The sequence below is a fragment of the Crocodylus siamensis genome, chromosome 15 (assembly GCF_052110815.1).
Source record: "Crocodylus siamensis isolate JL-2025a chromosome 15, ASM5211081v1, whole genome shotgun sequence".
In the NCBI taxonomy this organism is placed as follows: domain Eukaryota; kingdom Metazoa; phylum Chordata; order Crocodylia; family Crocodylidae; genus Crocodylus; species Crocodylus siamensis.
The window spans coordinates 341,223-357,221 of NC_143409.1; the positions used below are offsets into that span (position 1 = coordinate 341,223).

Consider the following 15,999-nt stretch of genomic DNA (forward strand, 5'->3'; position numbering starts at 1 on the left):
TTAGTCCCATCCTCCTCATTCCCAGCTGTTTCTAGCCTCTCTCGGGGTGTTGGGTCCCAACTCTGCCCTCTGCCTGAAAGGCATTAATGCCTCCCTTCCTGGGTGCGCTGGCAGCAAATGCTGACAGATGTAAGTGGAGTAGGAGAGTGAGGGGGACCTTTGTGTGGGGAGCACATCTTCTCTGCATGGGGCTGCGGCATCCTGTCCACGTAAGATGAGATGCCCAAGAGGTGCAGGGACCCAGGAGGAGTCTCTGGGGTGATCACTGACCCTGCCTGTTTGCACTGCCCCGTATCCCTGGCACTAACCTGGCCTCCCTCGCACAACACATGGAGCTCTCTGTGGTCTCTGGGGCAAAGATCCCAGTGTTGCATGTGCCCCATCAGGTCCCCTTCTCCTCCTGTTTCTTCCTGTCCTTCACTCGCTGCTAATAGTTGTTCCATTTCTCCAGCTTTGCTTTAATAACCTTCTTTGTCCCCTTCTGTCGAGAGTTCCTAGACAGGCCGTCTGCCTTAATTTTCCCTGAAGCTTTTATGAGTTGCTGAGTTAAATTAGGATCATCATTTTTAAAACCTTTATTTTCTGTGACAAAGTTGGGACCAGAGGGCTGGCACCGAATGTTTGTGGGTTTTGGGGATGCTTTAGAGATGAAGGAAGCTGAGGACTGCTCTGTTTGGATCGAGACCTTGGAGAGGGTTGTTCGTAACCTGCAAGTAAGAGTCAGGGCAGAAAGGATGACTGAGCCAGCGCTAGAGCAGGCTGAGATGAGACTGGTGCATTATGGAAAATAACAGGCTTTCAGCCTCTGGAGTGGAAGGCAGGCATACCGCCAAACCTTAGCGGTTTATAAAAGTCTAGAAGATGTGAGAAGCTTCAAAGCTGAACTAGATGAACTAGATTGCCTGCTGTAGAGGTGGAGCCTGGTGAGGTGGAGTGAGGAGCGGTAACAACCTGGCTATGAACCTCATGGCAGGGACAGCAGATGCTGTAGAGGCAAGACGGTGAGGCAGGACAAAGGGCCGGCCACTGGAGTCCAGGACCGGATGTCTTTCCCTGTCTATATAAGAGGCAGAAAAAGTCCCAGTCAGACTAGGTTTAATGAAGCAGGTTGTCAACAGTTTAGACAGCTGCACCTTGGTGCATCTCATTAGAGCAGCCAACCTAAAGGTGTTGGTTCAGCAAGTGACTGTAACTAAACTACAAAGCAACTGAAGAGCACAATTCAGGTCAGTGCAAGTGTCCTGGAGTAGGAAGCGCCAGACATGAACGGGGCCACGGCGTGTCAGGGGATGTAGAAAACATGGAACCTCCTAAAAGTGATACCCAGGTCCTTAGCTGGCAAGAGGTGCGTAAGCAGCCGCTCAGCGTCTGACGAGGCATTGGCGTGTGCCAAGGGGTGGTTAATAGAATGGGTTGAGCAGCGTCCACCACAAACCACCTTCCTTCAGAAAGCCAGTCATGCCGACCCAAAAGAGCAAAACCTGCAGCTGCTAAAATCAGAGACCAAAGTTAGGAGCAGGGACCCAGAGACACAAAACCAAGTAACTTGTCGTTCAGTTTGGCAGGAGTTAGCAGCCCGCCATCCCTGGTGCAGAGAATGTGGATGTTGCTGCCAGGAAGTTCTTGGGCTGCTTTGATGCCTTTGTCAGAGGGCACATGCCTTGCTCACTCCCTCTTTCAGCAGGGATGAGGACAGTGGGAAGGGTGCGTTTGGAGGTGGGTATTGGGGCAGAAGGAGCAGAGTGAATCATGAGGGATGTATGCTGCTCATCCAAGGGTGCTGAGAATAAATAGCTGGATTGCTCACACAGATGTACCAATCCTGTTAAAACTAGGGCTTGGACTGGCTCAGCCCAAGCCGGTTTGGGTATGCTGGCCTTTCTCTGAAGCTGGCACCTTGTTGCCTACAGCCTCCCCTTTCATTAGGGGAAAGCACAGACTCTTGTGTAAAGAACCTCCTACGTGTGGTGCACATGCAATCGCTGCAGAGCAGCGTGTGTGCACATGCACAGGTGCATGGAGAGCTTAGAACCAAAGCTCTGCAAGGGTGACCACCCCATTCATGCTGCTGCAGCCCTCTTGAGGTTGCTGCAGGTCCCATGATACTGGACGGTTATCTACTCCCCCAATCCCATTATTTTAGGAGACTCTCAGCAGTTGCGTACAGTGAAGAGTCTTTGCCCCCATGGTTGCCACCAAGCATGGGCATGAGCCCTAAGTGTACCTGGAGGTTAAAAACAGAGAGCAGATTATAATGCAGGGATGCTCCCCTTGGAGTTTTGCTCCAGTGCTGCCCTGTGCAGGGGCCTGTGCGAAGCCTGACTCACGATGTCTGAATGCCCCTGGCTGGCAGCGCCCTTGCTGCTGCACAGGGCTGACCAGGGCATAGTGACAATGTCCACGTCGTGCTCTCTTCTGTTCTGCATGTAAGAGGGAATTGCGGTTGGCACAGTGCTCTGTGAACTACCTCTTTCCCTGGGATGGCATGGTGGGGTGCACAGGGAGAGGGCACTGCTTGTGTGCCTGCTTCCCCCATCCAACCAGCTCACAGGCCTGGGCCCCCCTGAGGAGGGGTCAGGCCCCAGGCTCCAAGGAGCTCATACAGACTGTGAGCCTCACCCATCATTTGCCCCATGGCAGAGCATGGACAAACACCTTCCAGCCCTAGTGAAAACCCGCCACTGACAATGGTGTTGGGGATCCTTGGAGTTAAAGCACATGGCATGCAAGCTGGTTGTGGCCATCCTGCCTTCCCATGCCCTGGCCAGGCTCTTGAGGGGGTGGGAAGGCAGAGCTGATGCTTGGGGCTGCTTTGCCTGTAGAAAGTACCTGGAGCTTGGTGCTTCTTCTATGCTGCCTGTTTGTCTGCGTCCCTCTCCCCTTTGTAACTCTTTTTGGCTTCTGTTAACTCATTTAGTCGGTTTTGTTTTGAAACCCCACAAGGGCAGATGGGAGGTGCCCATCCATGATGGGCATGCCTGTGACCTGACGGCAGGAGGCCCATCAGGTCTGTAATTGCAGCTGCCACTCCGAGGGTCTAGTTGTTAGCATGGCTCTGCCTGGTGCAGTGACATCATGCCCGCCAGGCTCTGCACTGTGCAGGTTGATATGCCTCTGGCTGACCACTGCACAGAGCTGAAGGTACTGGTGGGAGGCTCCTCTGGGTAGAACTGGTAGTAGCCTAACAGCCCCCCTACCCTGTGTGTGGCTTAGTGTGAGGAAAAGACCCCAGTGAGAGAAGTCAATGATGATGGCAACTTGCTGTGAGTGCCAGACTCACATGGATAAGGAATTAGCTGAGGCCAAGCCTGTGCTGCAGCCTCTTGTTTGCTTGGGTGGTGGGGCAGGCCCATTGCAACCCGGCATAGCTGCGCTGGCAGGTGTGAGTGGAGGCAGTGAGAACAGGGCAGCTGTTCATACCAGTGCGACCTGCTGTGCCAATGTGGTGGGCTGGGGATGGCGGTTCTGCTGCCCCAGTCCAAGCTGCCTGTGTAGCTCTGTCCATGCATGGAGCCTCACCAGTGCAGCACACAGGACCTCGTCCTGGGGTGGCTGGTGGCTGGAGAGTGGTGCTTTTCCAAGTGACAGAAGGCTAATGTCGGTGTGTCAGGGTACAACTGCTCAGCATGACTGCAGGTCTCGAGCGGGGGCAATGGCCCACGATGAGCCAGGCCAGCCAGGACGGAGGAGCTAGGAGGGACCCAACCAAACGAGTGAATGGGAGCCCGATGGCTCAGGGCTTCAGAGGTGTCAAACTCTGACAGGAGGGAGTGATTCGATGTACTTGCAGGCAGGGCTTGGTCCTGACCAGGGCAGGAAGAAGCTGGCTGTTGCTGCGGGTGCATCAAAGGAAACAGCTGCTGGGGTGAATCAAGTGCTGCCTCCCAGCTCTCGTCCCAGCATGGGTCACCCAGCGAGGGAGGAGGGAGCGAATCCCAAAGGGACATGAGCATGGTTCTTGGTGTGAGCCGGTATTGCTGAGGTCAAGGGGCGAGTCTCCCGACCAGGCCAAGTGCTTTGGCTGCTGGGGCTGAAGCTGGGACGTGCTGGCCAGCGGCACCGGCAGCAGCAGGAGTCGGAGGGGGGTCGGGCAGAAGGGCTCCAGTGGGTCACGTGTCTGTTCTGGGGCTGCCCTGCACCAGGGGCTTCTCCGAAGCTACCTGTTACTCGCCTGTGAGTACCAGCACATGTCCCTTCCCAGGCGTTTGCCTTTCATTCCGGACTGGGGCCTACGGGCCGTCTCTGGACTCCAATGAAAGCCATCCAACGCTGCGGCATGGTGCGGGCAGACCCTTGTCTTGGGCTTCGCCTGCCCCATCTCTCCCCTTCAGTCCCTGCATAATGGCCCCTGGGTCCTTGGGCCGCAGGAGCCGAAGTGCATGGAGGGTCTTCTCAGCCCTTCCTTGCACACGCTAGCCAGAGCCCAAACCCGAGTGGCTGGTGTGAGGCAGGGTTAGCTGAGGGGATCATAAGCATCCCTTCCGGCCTCCCCATGGGTATTGCATGTGCTGGAAGCGAGGAGGAAAGCCACGGGGCAGGGGGCTCGACTGCCCTTCCCTGAGCAGAGCCGGTTTGCTCCCAGCACCTGCTGACAGGGAGGTCTGGGCAGCGCCTGTGCTCACGCACTGGGGAGCTTCCTCTGCTGCCTGAGCCCCCTGCGCCCCGGCTCCCGCCGGGCGCCTGCACCACAGCCGCGGTGGCGCCTGCAGGTCAGTCCATGGGGTTGGGAATGTCTCCTGCTGCCAAGGCAGGGAGCAAAACTGCTGCATCATCCAGCTTTGGTCGCCAGCGCTTCTGTGCACGGGGCCCGCTCCCCGGTGGCGTCTGGCCCTCGAGCTGGCAGCTGCGCTGGGAGGGGATGTAGCAGGCGGGTGTCGGAGCAGGCAGTGCCCAGGCCGGCGGTGACCGGAGCGCTCGGAGAGGGGCTGCGGCTGGGCTTGGGCACCAGCAGCATTTATGGGGTGTCTGTCGGCACACTGCAGGCTGGGTGCTGGGACCCGAGGGTTAACGAGGGGCCGGGGGCGTGGCCCTGGGTGCTGGCATCCCCTGCTGGGTGCTGGACACCCATGGAGCTGCTGGGGCTTGTGTCCCCACCGCTTGTCCAGCTCAGTCTGGGGTTTTCCCTCTTGTGCCGCAGTTGGGACACGGGAGAGAGAGTGAGCAAGCATGAGCAGGCGGAAGGGAGCAGCTGAAAGTGCATCATCACTCAGGCAGCAGAGTGTTAACAAGCAGAATCTTAATGAGCAAGAGATACTTTTGACCCCAGCTGTACCTCAAATCCTGGCTCCCCTCTGGCAGGGCGTGGGCCCCGGGGGATTGGACTCGGATGCTGCCAGAAAAGCTCCAGCCCCCGTCCCTGCCATCCTGGCAGTGGGAAGTGTGTCCCCGTGCTGAGGACTGGGCCTGTTGGGCTGCCCCGTGCTAGTGACCTCTGTCAGATGGTGGCTCCACGAGCGCGGCTACCTCGGGCTGAGGCACTGTCAACGAGGGGCGGCTTTCTGCCAGAGTCCACAGTGCAGGGGGCTGTGCTAGGGGAGGATGGAGATCCCCAGAGCTGCTTGCAGGGGGTTGGTGTTATGCATCCTCCTCCCCATAACGGGGCGTTGGGGCTTGTGCTGGGACCGGCGAGAGCCCCAGGCCGTGATAGCGGCAACACAGCAGTTCTCATGGTCCCGGCATCTGAAACCGCCTCTCTCAGTGGGAAGGGGTGCTAGTTCTCCCAGGGCGTGGGGGCGTTGCTGTGGCCCCACGTAAAGTTTGACGATCTTATTTAATCTGCCAAAATCAGGGGTTGGTGACAGGCCGCCCACTCCCCTCACGCAGCACCCGCGGGCGTTGGTTTGGCAGCGCTGAGTTCCCCAGAGGCGCAGGGGTGCGCTCGCTGCGATTGGTGCTGGCTGCCGGCTGCGGAGGGTGGGCTCTACCTTGCTTTTCACAGGCTTTGCAAGACGCCTCGGTATTTATATCCACACGTGTCTAATTGCCTCCGACTGCCTGCCGGCCTTCCACAGAGAGCGTCTGCTACGAGGCAGCGAGCAGCAGCGAGCTGGGATCTGGGCTCGCTGCTAGACGGGCAGGGCTGTGGTTTGGGGGCTCACGTAGACAGAAAGGCTTTATCGGTGATTGGCAGGAAGTGCTTGTTCCCTTGGCCCGTTTCCACCCCGGCAGGGGTGACACCGGGCCCTAGTAGGCGGTGGCTCCCTGCGGAGGTCAGATCCCCATTGTGTGGTGAAGGGTGGAGGCCCGTCCAGCGCGCTGGGGCAGCCCCCCACGAGAGCCTGCTGCAGCCTGCCAGCGGGCCGATCTTGGCTACGCCTGGTTTATGGAGATGGGGGATTTCTCCCTAGCTTGCCTCTTTGCCTTGGTGGCTAAGGGCAGGCGAGACTTGGGGGCATCCGAAACCCAAGACCTCCGGGCTTGGGCCTGCACATAGGATGCTGCCATGGATTTGGGAGTACCTGAAGCCCCAGGCTGAGGAGACTGGGAGGGAAGATGCTTGCCAGTGGTAGCACCACATAGATTTTGAATGACTGGGCTGTGCTCACTTGATGGGATTTGGACTGGATTTGGCAAATTTGGCCTGAGGCATGAAATAAACAAAGAAAAAAATCTCGGCACCCTGGTGTTTGCATGAGAGCGCCAGGTGTCAGGACCAAGGGAAGTGGGATGGGCAGAGGTTGGGCCTGCCCAGGGCCCTGGAGCAACCTGGATGGCTGTGACGCCGCAGTCTTGGCCGTGGCAGCACGTGTGGCAGCACAGACCGTTAACCAGGCCCCAGGCTGAAGCCCTGGAGGGCCATAGCAGATGTGCCCAGCTCCCATGGGGTAACACCTTTCGCACATCCCAGGCAAGTGCTGTTTGGGCTCAGGGCTTGTCACCTGCACTGCTGCTCTGTGTCCCTACCCCCCAGCCTGCAATCGCAAGCTGGGCTTGGATCTGCGCTACGGCTGCGCCTGGCGTCAGCTTTGCTGCCTGTGTTGTCATACCCCTGTTAACTGGGTATGGGCTCCAGCCTGCATGAGGACCAGGTGCCAAGGGCTCCCTCACAGCTGGGGCTGTGCTGCCGTGCAGGGCATGCAGTGCCCTACAGTGTTTGGGAAAGGTGACGAAGCCGGCTGGGAAGCTGCGCGGGTCAGGATTGCTCCGGTCCATGGACCGCAGGGGTCAGCTGGAGATGCTGGCACCACCTGAGCTCTTGCCAGGACATGGAGCGGGTGCCAGGGACAAGGGTCCTGTGGGGCAGGCTGTGGGCTGGGCTCTGCGACATGCAGATGGGGTGCCCGTGAAGTGCCTGGGGAGGAGGATGGGTTAGGGGCAGGGAGGCAGGAGCCTGAGCCACTGGCCCTGCTGTGCTCCGGCTCCGGCTGCGGCAGGGTTAAGTCAGCCTGGCGCATTGTGCAGTGGGTGTTGGAGAGGCTGGGCAGCTCCTCCCTCCTTGCATTGACACAGCAGCTGCCTGCTGCAGCCCGGCTGTCTGCATCTGCGACTCCAGGCATCCCGAGCAGCCCAGCCGCCGCCTCCGGGCTGCCCCCGGCACCATGGTATGTGCAGGCGCCGCTCGGTCCGTCCTGTCCCTTCCCATCCCATCCCATCCCATCCCGGGGCTCGGCTGGGGGGAGAGACGGTGCCCAGGGACCTCGAGCCACGCTCTGTGCCTGGGGTGCGTAGGCTCCAGACGGGCAGAACTGGCCTCGTTCCCAGGGGCACTGCCTGCCCCGGCCTGGCTTGGTGGTGCCCAGCGGGTGCAGGGCTGCAGGCTACCTTTTGGCCATGCTGGGGGAGAGCCCAGGGCTGCCAAAGGATCCTGGCCCCACCCAGCACCTCTTGCCTGATCCCTGTGGCGGTGGGGGCAGCCCGCTCCTCCTTTGCCCTTGCGGGGGCCTGGCCAGCAATTCCCAGCAGTGGCATTTCCCAGACTCGGCAGGGGGGCAGTGGGGTGGGGGCAGAGGCTGGGGCGAGGGGCAAGGTGGCAGCAGACAGAGCTCGCCCCCTCCCAGCTGCTGTTGTCTGAAGCGTCCCCAGAGCGAGCAGTGCCGGATTCTCAGCTGTTCCCTGCACTTGTGCCCGAGCTCGAGCCCATCCCAGGCAGGGCAGGACCCAGGAAGAGCACTCGCGTGCCAGGCGTGCGGGGCTGTCGTGGCATCGGGCCCTGGCGCGGCCTGGCCTGCGGGCGGGGGCACCAGGCGTCTCAGACACACCCTTCAAGGCCCAGGCCTGGCCCGGGAGTGCTGCTGTCCATCCCTGCCCCGGGTGAGGACAGGAGGGATGCAGTGCTGCTGGACAGATGGATGCCTGGGCTCCTTCCCTCGCCCCCCTCCCTGTGTGCACCGGGCTCTTTGCACAGGCTGGCACCGGGCTCAGAGCTGCACAGCGCTGCCCTCTCCCGCAGCAGGAACCTCCAGCACATCCCAGTGCTTCCAGCTCGGGGGCGGGGGAAGGGGGAGCTGCCGGCGGCCCCTCCCGGGCACCAGACAGCGGGGCCAGGCCAGGCGGGGTGGGACGGGCCTGGGCAGGGCAGGTGGAGCGGCTGGCGCTGGCGTTGGGCCTGGGCAAGGGCAGTGCTTCAGCTGCGCTTTCTTTGGACTGGAGAAGGGGGCAACGCGTGTGCTCGCCCTGGCCTTGGTCCACGGTTGCGGCCTGCTGCTCAGCCCACGCAGGGCCCCTGGAGCCTGCGGCCGCCTGCACCCCCAGCACCAGGGTAGCGGTGCAGGGCCCTCCCTCGGCTCCAGCGCTGCAGGCTGGCCCAGTCCGAGGCCCGGCGCTACCCTCCGGCGCTGGAGCTTGTCGCAGGGTGGGGATGGCAAGCCCTGAGACTCGCTCAGCGATGGCAGGGGCAGGCGGCTGTATGCAGCGGGGGCTGCCCCAGCCCTGATCCCGAGTGAGCGTGGGCCAGAGGAGGCCATGCTGGCAGCGAGGGGAGAAACGCCAGCCCCCGCGGCAGCCACAGAGCCTCTGTGCTGGAGCCAACAAAAGGCTTGTCAGCGAAGGGGGAGAGCCTGCTGGGGTGGGCTGGGCTGGGACTTGGGTGGGGGGGCTGGGGAGGCAGGGCAGGCGTTGGACGCATGGAGTGAGTGGTGAGGGAGGAGCGTGGCTGCTGCACACTCGCACACACTCGCGCGTGCGCGCGCACACACACACACACACACACACTGCGGCAAATTCTGCAGCTGGTGCCTGCTGGCTCCTGACTGCAGAGAAAACAAGCTCTTGGGTTCAGACTTGCCGGGCTCAGGGCAGGGCCCTTCCTTCCACCCGCCGGTGCCAGACCCCGGGTGCCAGCCCTCAGGCACAGCATTGTCCCAGGCACGCTCAGGCCCTCTCCCCTCCGCCAGGCCTGAAGGGTTGCGGGCACTTTGGTGGCCAGCAATCTGCACACCTTCCTGCAGAGACGGTGCTGCACGCGCGCAGGGGGCCTGGCTCCTGGCACAGCCAGCAGAAGCCCCAGTGCCTCACATGTGCCCTGGGGGCACAGAGGGCCGTGGGGATTTGGCATCGTCCTTCTCTGGCAGAAGCATCCCCCAGGAGAATTTCCCGGAGCAAAGCACACCGCACCGAACCCCCTACCCTGCCACCAGTGCAGCCGCCAGCCAGGGCTGTAGGTCTTGGTTGTGCAGGGCTGGGGCATGCGAGCAGCAAGGTCACCATGAGGAAGGGGAGAGTGCGAGAAGGGACTGGCTGGGGCGGCAGAGGGGGGTGAAGGGGGTGCTGTGCCGGGACGCCTCTGAGAGGCTGTGTTGCTTCCCCTGTATGCGTCCTGTGTAGCTGGGCCTCGTGGAGCAGGAGCACCCTGAGGAGCAAAGTGGGGCATGCGATGCGTGATGGAGACGGACCGTGGGCTGTAGCGGCTCCAGGAGAGGCTGCTGGCCACCCCAGGCTGGCACGTGGGCACCTGGGCTGGGCCCCTGGAGCAGAGGAGTCTGTGGCCCTCAGCCAGCAGCGCTCCCTTGGGGAGGGCCTGCCGCTGGCCACAGGTGGGGTCCTGGGCACAGCCTGTGGGGGTCTGCCGGGGGCCGGTGTGGCTGGGGCTATTCTGATCCGGGTTTCTCGGTGTGCGCTGTCTCTGCACATCCTGCCTGAGCAGCTGATCGAATTCTCTGGATTCCTCCCACAGACGCCCGCGCAGAGCCTCCGCCTGGGGCCGCAGCCCCTGCTCCACATACCAGCCTGCTACGGGCCAGCGCATCTGCTGGGGCAAGGTCCTGTGGCTCCAGGACAGGGGCAGAATGTGCATGGCCTGCGCCCCGTGCCTTGCTGTGCTGCCCTGCGTGCATCCCGGGCCACGGAGCACTAGAGTGTCCTGCCCACCCTGCGACGTGGGTGGGAGCGTCAGGGGCTGAGTCTTCCTCGAGTGGCCTTTGAGTCTTGGCAGCTCCCCAAGGGCATATGCGCTGGCCAGGAAGCACAAGAGCCTGAGTGCAGCCCCCCAGGTGGCTATCCCTGCTAGCTGCTACCTGGCCCTGGGGCTGCCAGAGCCATGGGTACCCTATCTTTCTGTGTTAGACTCCCTTCTGGCCCCGTAGGGTGTGAGTGCTGTGTATGGGGCAAGCTGCTTCGGCGGAAGGGACAAGCCCCATGCCTGGCGCTGCCCGGCAGAGCTGGGTGCTCTCCGTGGAACCGGGGGCATGTGGGTCCAAGTCCCCATGGCAGAGGAGGGAATATGGTCAGATCTCCCATGTCCTGGGAGCAGGCGCTTGGCTCACCGCGCTGCAGGGTAAAAGGAGGAGTGGCTCGGCCGTCTTCCCTGCCCTGGTCTGATGGGAAGGGGTGAACCCTCCTTGGCCACCTGGCCCCGTTCTCCACGTGGGCACAGGGCTGAGGTTCCCAGATGAGGGGCAGTGGTGGTGGAGCTGCAGGACAGTGCAGGCCCCAAGGCAAGTTCTGCTGTCGGTAGCTCGGGCTGGCTGGGGCAGCCCCGTGCAGGGTCCTGGGACCCCCTGGCTCTGCCCAGCACAGGGCAGTCACTGACCCCGGGGCCGCGGGATCTGCTGCAGCACCAGTGCCTGCTTCCCTATGCAGCTCCGGGGGCACTGGAGCATCCACCTGCTCTAGGTCCTGCTCATGGACCTTGCTCACAGGGGCCCTGCCTAGCACAGGGGGCCTGGACCCGATGATCTTGCGAGGTCCCTTCCAGCCCCTTACAATCTATGAACCTGGGGAAGGAGGGGGCAGGAGAAGGACAAAGGCTGCTATTTATTGTTGCCCAAGCATTTGGGCTTCAGCCCTGGCTGCCCTGAGCACTAGCTGCAGCGAGACTGGAGCCCAGTGCTTGGCGGTGCGCCTGGCACGCCAGGGTTCAGGAGCCTGTTGCCCTCATAGCTGTCGTGGTTTGAGCAGTGCCTGTTGTGGGGCATGTGCAGGTGGCACCGCCGCGCTCCTGGGACAGCTCGCACTGCTGGCGCGAGACGTTCCCTCTCGGGAGGGCCATCCGTGAAATGACCCCCTGCCTGCGCCGCATGCTGAGCGCAGGCCCTGCCGCACAGGCCTGCACGTGAGGGGCTGCTTCTAACCTGGCTGCCCCAGCGGCCCCGTGCGGTGTCGGCGCGAGGCACTTGTCGGGGAGGGCCAGGTCCGTGCGGTGGCAGGTGCCGGTGGCGGCGGTCTGCAGCGTTGCAATGCGTCCTGCTCACGAGTCACTTGCCCAGCAGGGCCCGGCAGCGTCTGCGCGACAGGCCTAGGTCGGTCACTGCTTTGTCCCCTCTGTCCTTGCTGAGCCTGAAATGGCCCAGATTCCTTCCTTCCTCATGTGCCCCATCTGCCATGCGTGCTTGTGTTCTCACCAGGCTTGTCGGCCCAGCCTGGCCCCGTGGTGGCAAGAAGCACTAGCCATTAGCATCCGTATTTTGGATAGTGCTTAACTGGAGCCTGAGCTGGCCGCAGGAACTGGTGGAGCCAGCCTTTGAAAGGAGCCTGGAGCGAAGCCGATAATTAGCCTGGCTCGTGCGCCGGGGGCTTCCTGAGGAGATGGCTTCACGCACCTCAATGCTTCCTTTGGAGGAGAAGCACAGACGTGCTGCCAAGAGATCAGCGCCTCTGGTTCCCCAGCGCCGGCCCCGGTGGTGCCTGGCAGGTGAGGCCACAGCTGCAGGCCTCTGCACCCACAGCTGGTGCTGGGAGGCAGGGAGCCCTGAGGCCTGGTGCAGGGAACAACTGTCACAGCAGATCCAACCTGGAGACGGGAAGGTGCAGGGGCCAGTAACCATGCCTCTGGCTGAGGCAGGGGTGTTGCCCTGGCTGTGCCCACTGGGCACCCTCCGCCTGCGAGCAGGGGCCTCCTGCCTCCACCCATTTCTCACCAGCTAAACTGGAAGAAACCTTGCAGCAAACAGACTCCTGAGCTGCTTCCCCACACTGTCTCTTCCCGCTCCGGCTCCAGCACCGGACTGCCATGTAGCGCCGACAGCTGCCAGGCACGTGTGCTGTGCCCACCCAGGGTCTCTGCCATCAAGGTGCATCTACGTTCAGACCTGAGGGTGACTTCAGGCCTGTGGGGGAGAGTGTGGGCTGCACAACCCCCCAGGCCTGACTGCCACGCTGCGTGTCCTTGTGCCGGTGGCGAGGAGGGAGGGCTGCAGGCATCCTCTGTGCCCTGCGGTCTGTGCAGGGCCTTGTTGGTTGTGGCTGTCTGTGGGCAGGCAGAGGAGGAGCTCCGTGGACCCACAAAGGGATGGTGGTGTTCAGGTGGCAGTGCGGGGCACCAGTGACAGGCATGGATCCCCCCCTCGCCTTTCTGCACTGGACATGTGCAAAGCTACCTGCAGCCTTGCTCCTGGCTCGGCCCAGCCTGTGCTTTCAGACCGGGCCACTCGCCAGCTCTCGTTGGGGTCCCAGTCAGGAAGGCAGGTGCATGGGCTGGCTGGGCGAGGCTAGGGGTTGTGAGAGACCCACAGCTGAATCCTTCCTGATGCAGGCCAGATCTTGAACCTGGGTCCTCCATGTCCCCAGGGCAACTGGGTGTCCAGGGCAGAGCACTGGTCTCACCTGCCAGAGCTCTTCCATTGCATCTGAATAGCTCGGCGCTCCTTGTGCATGGAGAGGGAACCAGCGGGAGTTGCCGTGGGGCCTGGTGCATGGGGGGTAGAAGTCCTGGAAGAGCAGCAGACAGGAAAGGAGCGAGCAAAGCACGTCTGATGGGTGCCCCCCACCGAGCCCTGGGCAGGGGACAGTAGCTGTGCTGGGGCTTGTGGTAGAAGCCCAGGGATCTGCATTCAGCATGTCCCTCCCCAGAGAAATAAGCAGACTCTGCCCCATCCATGTGAGTGCAAGGCCTTTGGGCAGCCGTTGCCTCTCACTGCGGGCATGGATAGCCCCCAGCACGGGGCAACCCTGGGGGCCTGGGACCGCCATGTCTCCCTGCAGCGCAAGCAACAACAGAGGGTGCGGGTATCAGCTCATGCCACGGGACAGGTGGGGAGCTGCCCCCAAAGCAGGGCGAGGAACCCGGCACTTGCACATGCACGGGGGCAGGAGGGGGCTGCCCCTAGAGAGCGAGCGGGATGCTTCCTCTACTCCTGCCACCCTCATCCCAGCTGCATCGTGGCGGCAGCAGGAGACCACGTGTGCTCTGGCCCATCAGGCATCTGCTCCTTGTTTGTGGTGCCTGATGCTGAAAGGGAGGATAGTTTTTTTGGTGCCTGTGGTACCAGCTGCCCTTCCTGCTGCCAGCGTGAGCATCAGACCAGCTCCGCCTGGCCCCCCCCGGCTCCTGGGCACGGGGTTACCACGGGACCACCAGCTGCGAGTGCGAGGCCCTGCCCCACCCCTGCCTCTGGATTTCCAGGGAGGCTGTGGGGCCAGGGCTGAGCCTTTGTCTGCCCCATCGCAGTGAGGGGCACGTGCTCCTGTCCTGCCGTGAGGGGAGCCAGCACTCCCCTTCCTCTCCCAAAGGCCCAGCAGCGGCCAGAGCACATGTGTGCTCGTTCCTGCCAGCCCGGCTGCCCAGGCAGCTTTGTTGGAGATGGGAGTTGCTGGCCACGGCTGCCATGGCCTGGAATCCACCACGCTGCCCCCACCGGCCCCCCGCTCAGCACTGCACCCTACGGTGCTGCGGGGGGACGGTCTGCTTTTAAACCAAGTGCCTGTTGGGATGAGGCGCAAGCAGGCAGTGCACGAGCCCCCTGCACGCTGCGCTGCTGATGCTGGTCGCACCCACAGCCGCTTCTGCCCCTGCGGCTCTGCTGGGGCCCCCCGCGGGCAGCTCCTTCTGGGCCCGTTCTGCTGAGACCATGATGCGTCTCAGCCCTGCCTAGCAGGGCAGGCACCTCTGCCAGCCTGGGCTCGTCCTCTGCCCACGCGCCGGGGCCTGGCTCTGCCTGCTGCCCTGCAGGGCGGCCATCCCTCCGCAGAGCAGGGTCGTTGCACCCGAGTGCAGGCAGAGCCCCTGCTCCAGGGCCCAGCCGCCCACCGTGCCGAGTGTGCAGGGGAGCACAGGCATTGTTCCTCCTCCTAGCAGACTCAGTTTGGGGCTGGGGCCTTTCTCTCCTGTTGGCATCAAGAGCTGCAGTTGGAACCTTCTCAGCCTCCTTATGAAAGAGCCCGTTGCCATCGCCGACCGGTGATGTCATTTCAGAGTGAAGGGGGTGGCTGCCTTTCAGCTTGCATAAATCTGTGTTAAGTTATGCAAATATATGCACCAAGTGGTCCCTCGCACTGAGCCGGGGCTCTCTTCAAAGGTGGGCTTTTGTGTGCACAGCTCCACAAGGCTGCGAGGTCTGGAGCGCCGTGCCCAGGCCCAGGGGGTCTGGGTTCACTGCAGGTAGGGGGGTGAGGGGAGCCTGCTGCTTCGGGGGAGAGCTGCAGAAGTGGACGGGGGTGCCATCCCAGCGCACCCCTTGTCTCACGAGTCTGGGGGGCCACGTGACCTTCACCGAACCGACTCTGAGCAGCAAGGTCCCATCCTGAGGGGCCAGACGTTGGTCAGGTGAGAGCGGATTGCAGGGGTGGGGGACAGGGGCGACCCACGTGGGGGACTTCCAAGTCTAAGGGGCCAGACCCTGTCCTGTGGGCAGCAGGGACCCCCAGCGTGTCTAACGTCCCAGGCAGCTTTCTGCTTCAGCTGCTGGAGTCCAGTTTCTCCCGTCTCCATCTGGGAAAGTAGGTTGTTGCCTACAAAAGCTCACGCTGCTCTGAATCAGGTGCCATCTGGCCTGATGTTGCACCTCCAAGCAAGCTCCACGCACCTGGGGAATTGGCGGTTTCCAAGGCACGAATGCAGCCCTTGGACCCGCCAGCAGCAGAGCAGCCTGGGCTATGGAGGTGACAGGAACATGGCATGGGAGCCGCCTTGCGGGTGGAGCAGGAGCAGGAGCAGTCGCCAGGGAGGACCGTGGACCCACTTTGACCTTGGCCTTCAGAGTACTAAACAAAGCCACGTTTGTAGCAAGCTGCTGAAGCTGAAGGACTGTTGGACAGGAGCAAATGAGAGTAAATTGGCCGTGCACAGGCTCGGGCAGGAAGACAGGAGGTTTCTGTCCATCAGAGGAACAGGGTCCTGGGAGCAGGCGGGGTGGGAAGCAACGTGGCTGGCGCACAGAGCCCTCTGTGAGCCTCGTCCTGGGCAAGGCTGTGTCCAGGCACCGTGGTGCAAGTAACGCAAAGCTGAGACCTGGGTGCTATTAGAGACCGTTTGTGCGGGTCAGAGCTTTGCACTCATGTGCTGATGTCACAGATGTGATGTCTGTGCGGATGCACTGTGCCAGCGCCCTTTGCATGTCCTCTCTGGGACAGGACCCACCTTGCAGGTAAGAAAGAAGCGGTAACGACCTTGCCTTTGGGCTGTGCTGCAAGCAGCAGTTTGCAGCCGCACTGGAAAGCTGCGTAAACCAAACTGGTATCCACTGGGCAACTGGAAACCAAGGGGCGCCGCAGTCACGATAGCAAGGCACAGCCACTTTCCCAAATGACCTCCCTCCCGGCCCTCTCTCTGCCCTGGCGCCAGGATCTCCCTCCCTCTGCCCAGGGCCCCCAGCCCAGGACATCAGGATCTTGGTCCTTTGTTTCCAG

At 62.2% G+C, this 15,999-nt stretch overlaps 1 protein-coding gene across 4 annotated transcripts in view; it reads left to right on the forward strand.

Annotated features, from left to right (window-relative positions):
* The window catches only part of MAP1A (microtubule associated protein 1A), a 78,683-nt gene that overhangs the window by 44,814 nt on the left and 17,870 nt on the right, over positions 1-15,999 (forward strand). The window contains exon 1 of one of the 4 annotated variants that reach the window (XM_090029148.1): positions 7,472-7,541. The exons of the other annotated variants lie outside the window; for them this stretch is intronic. The gene's annotated coding sequence lies outside the window, so the exon portion shown is untranslated. Of the gene's footprint in view, positions 1-7,471; positions 7,542-15,999 lie in introns of those variants that run through there. 4 annotated transcript variants of the gene reach the window in all.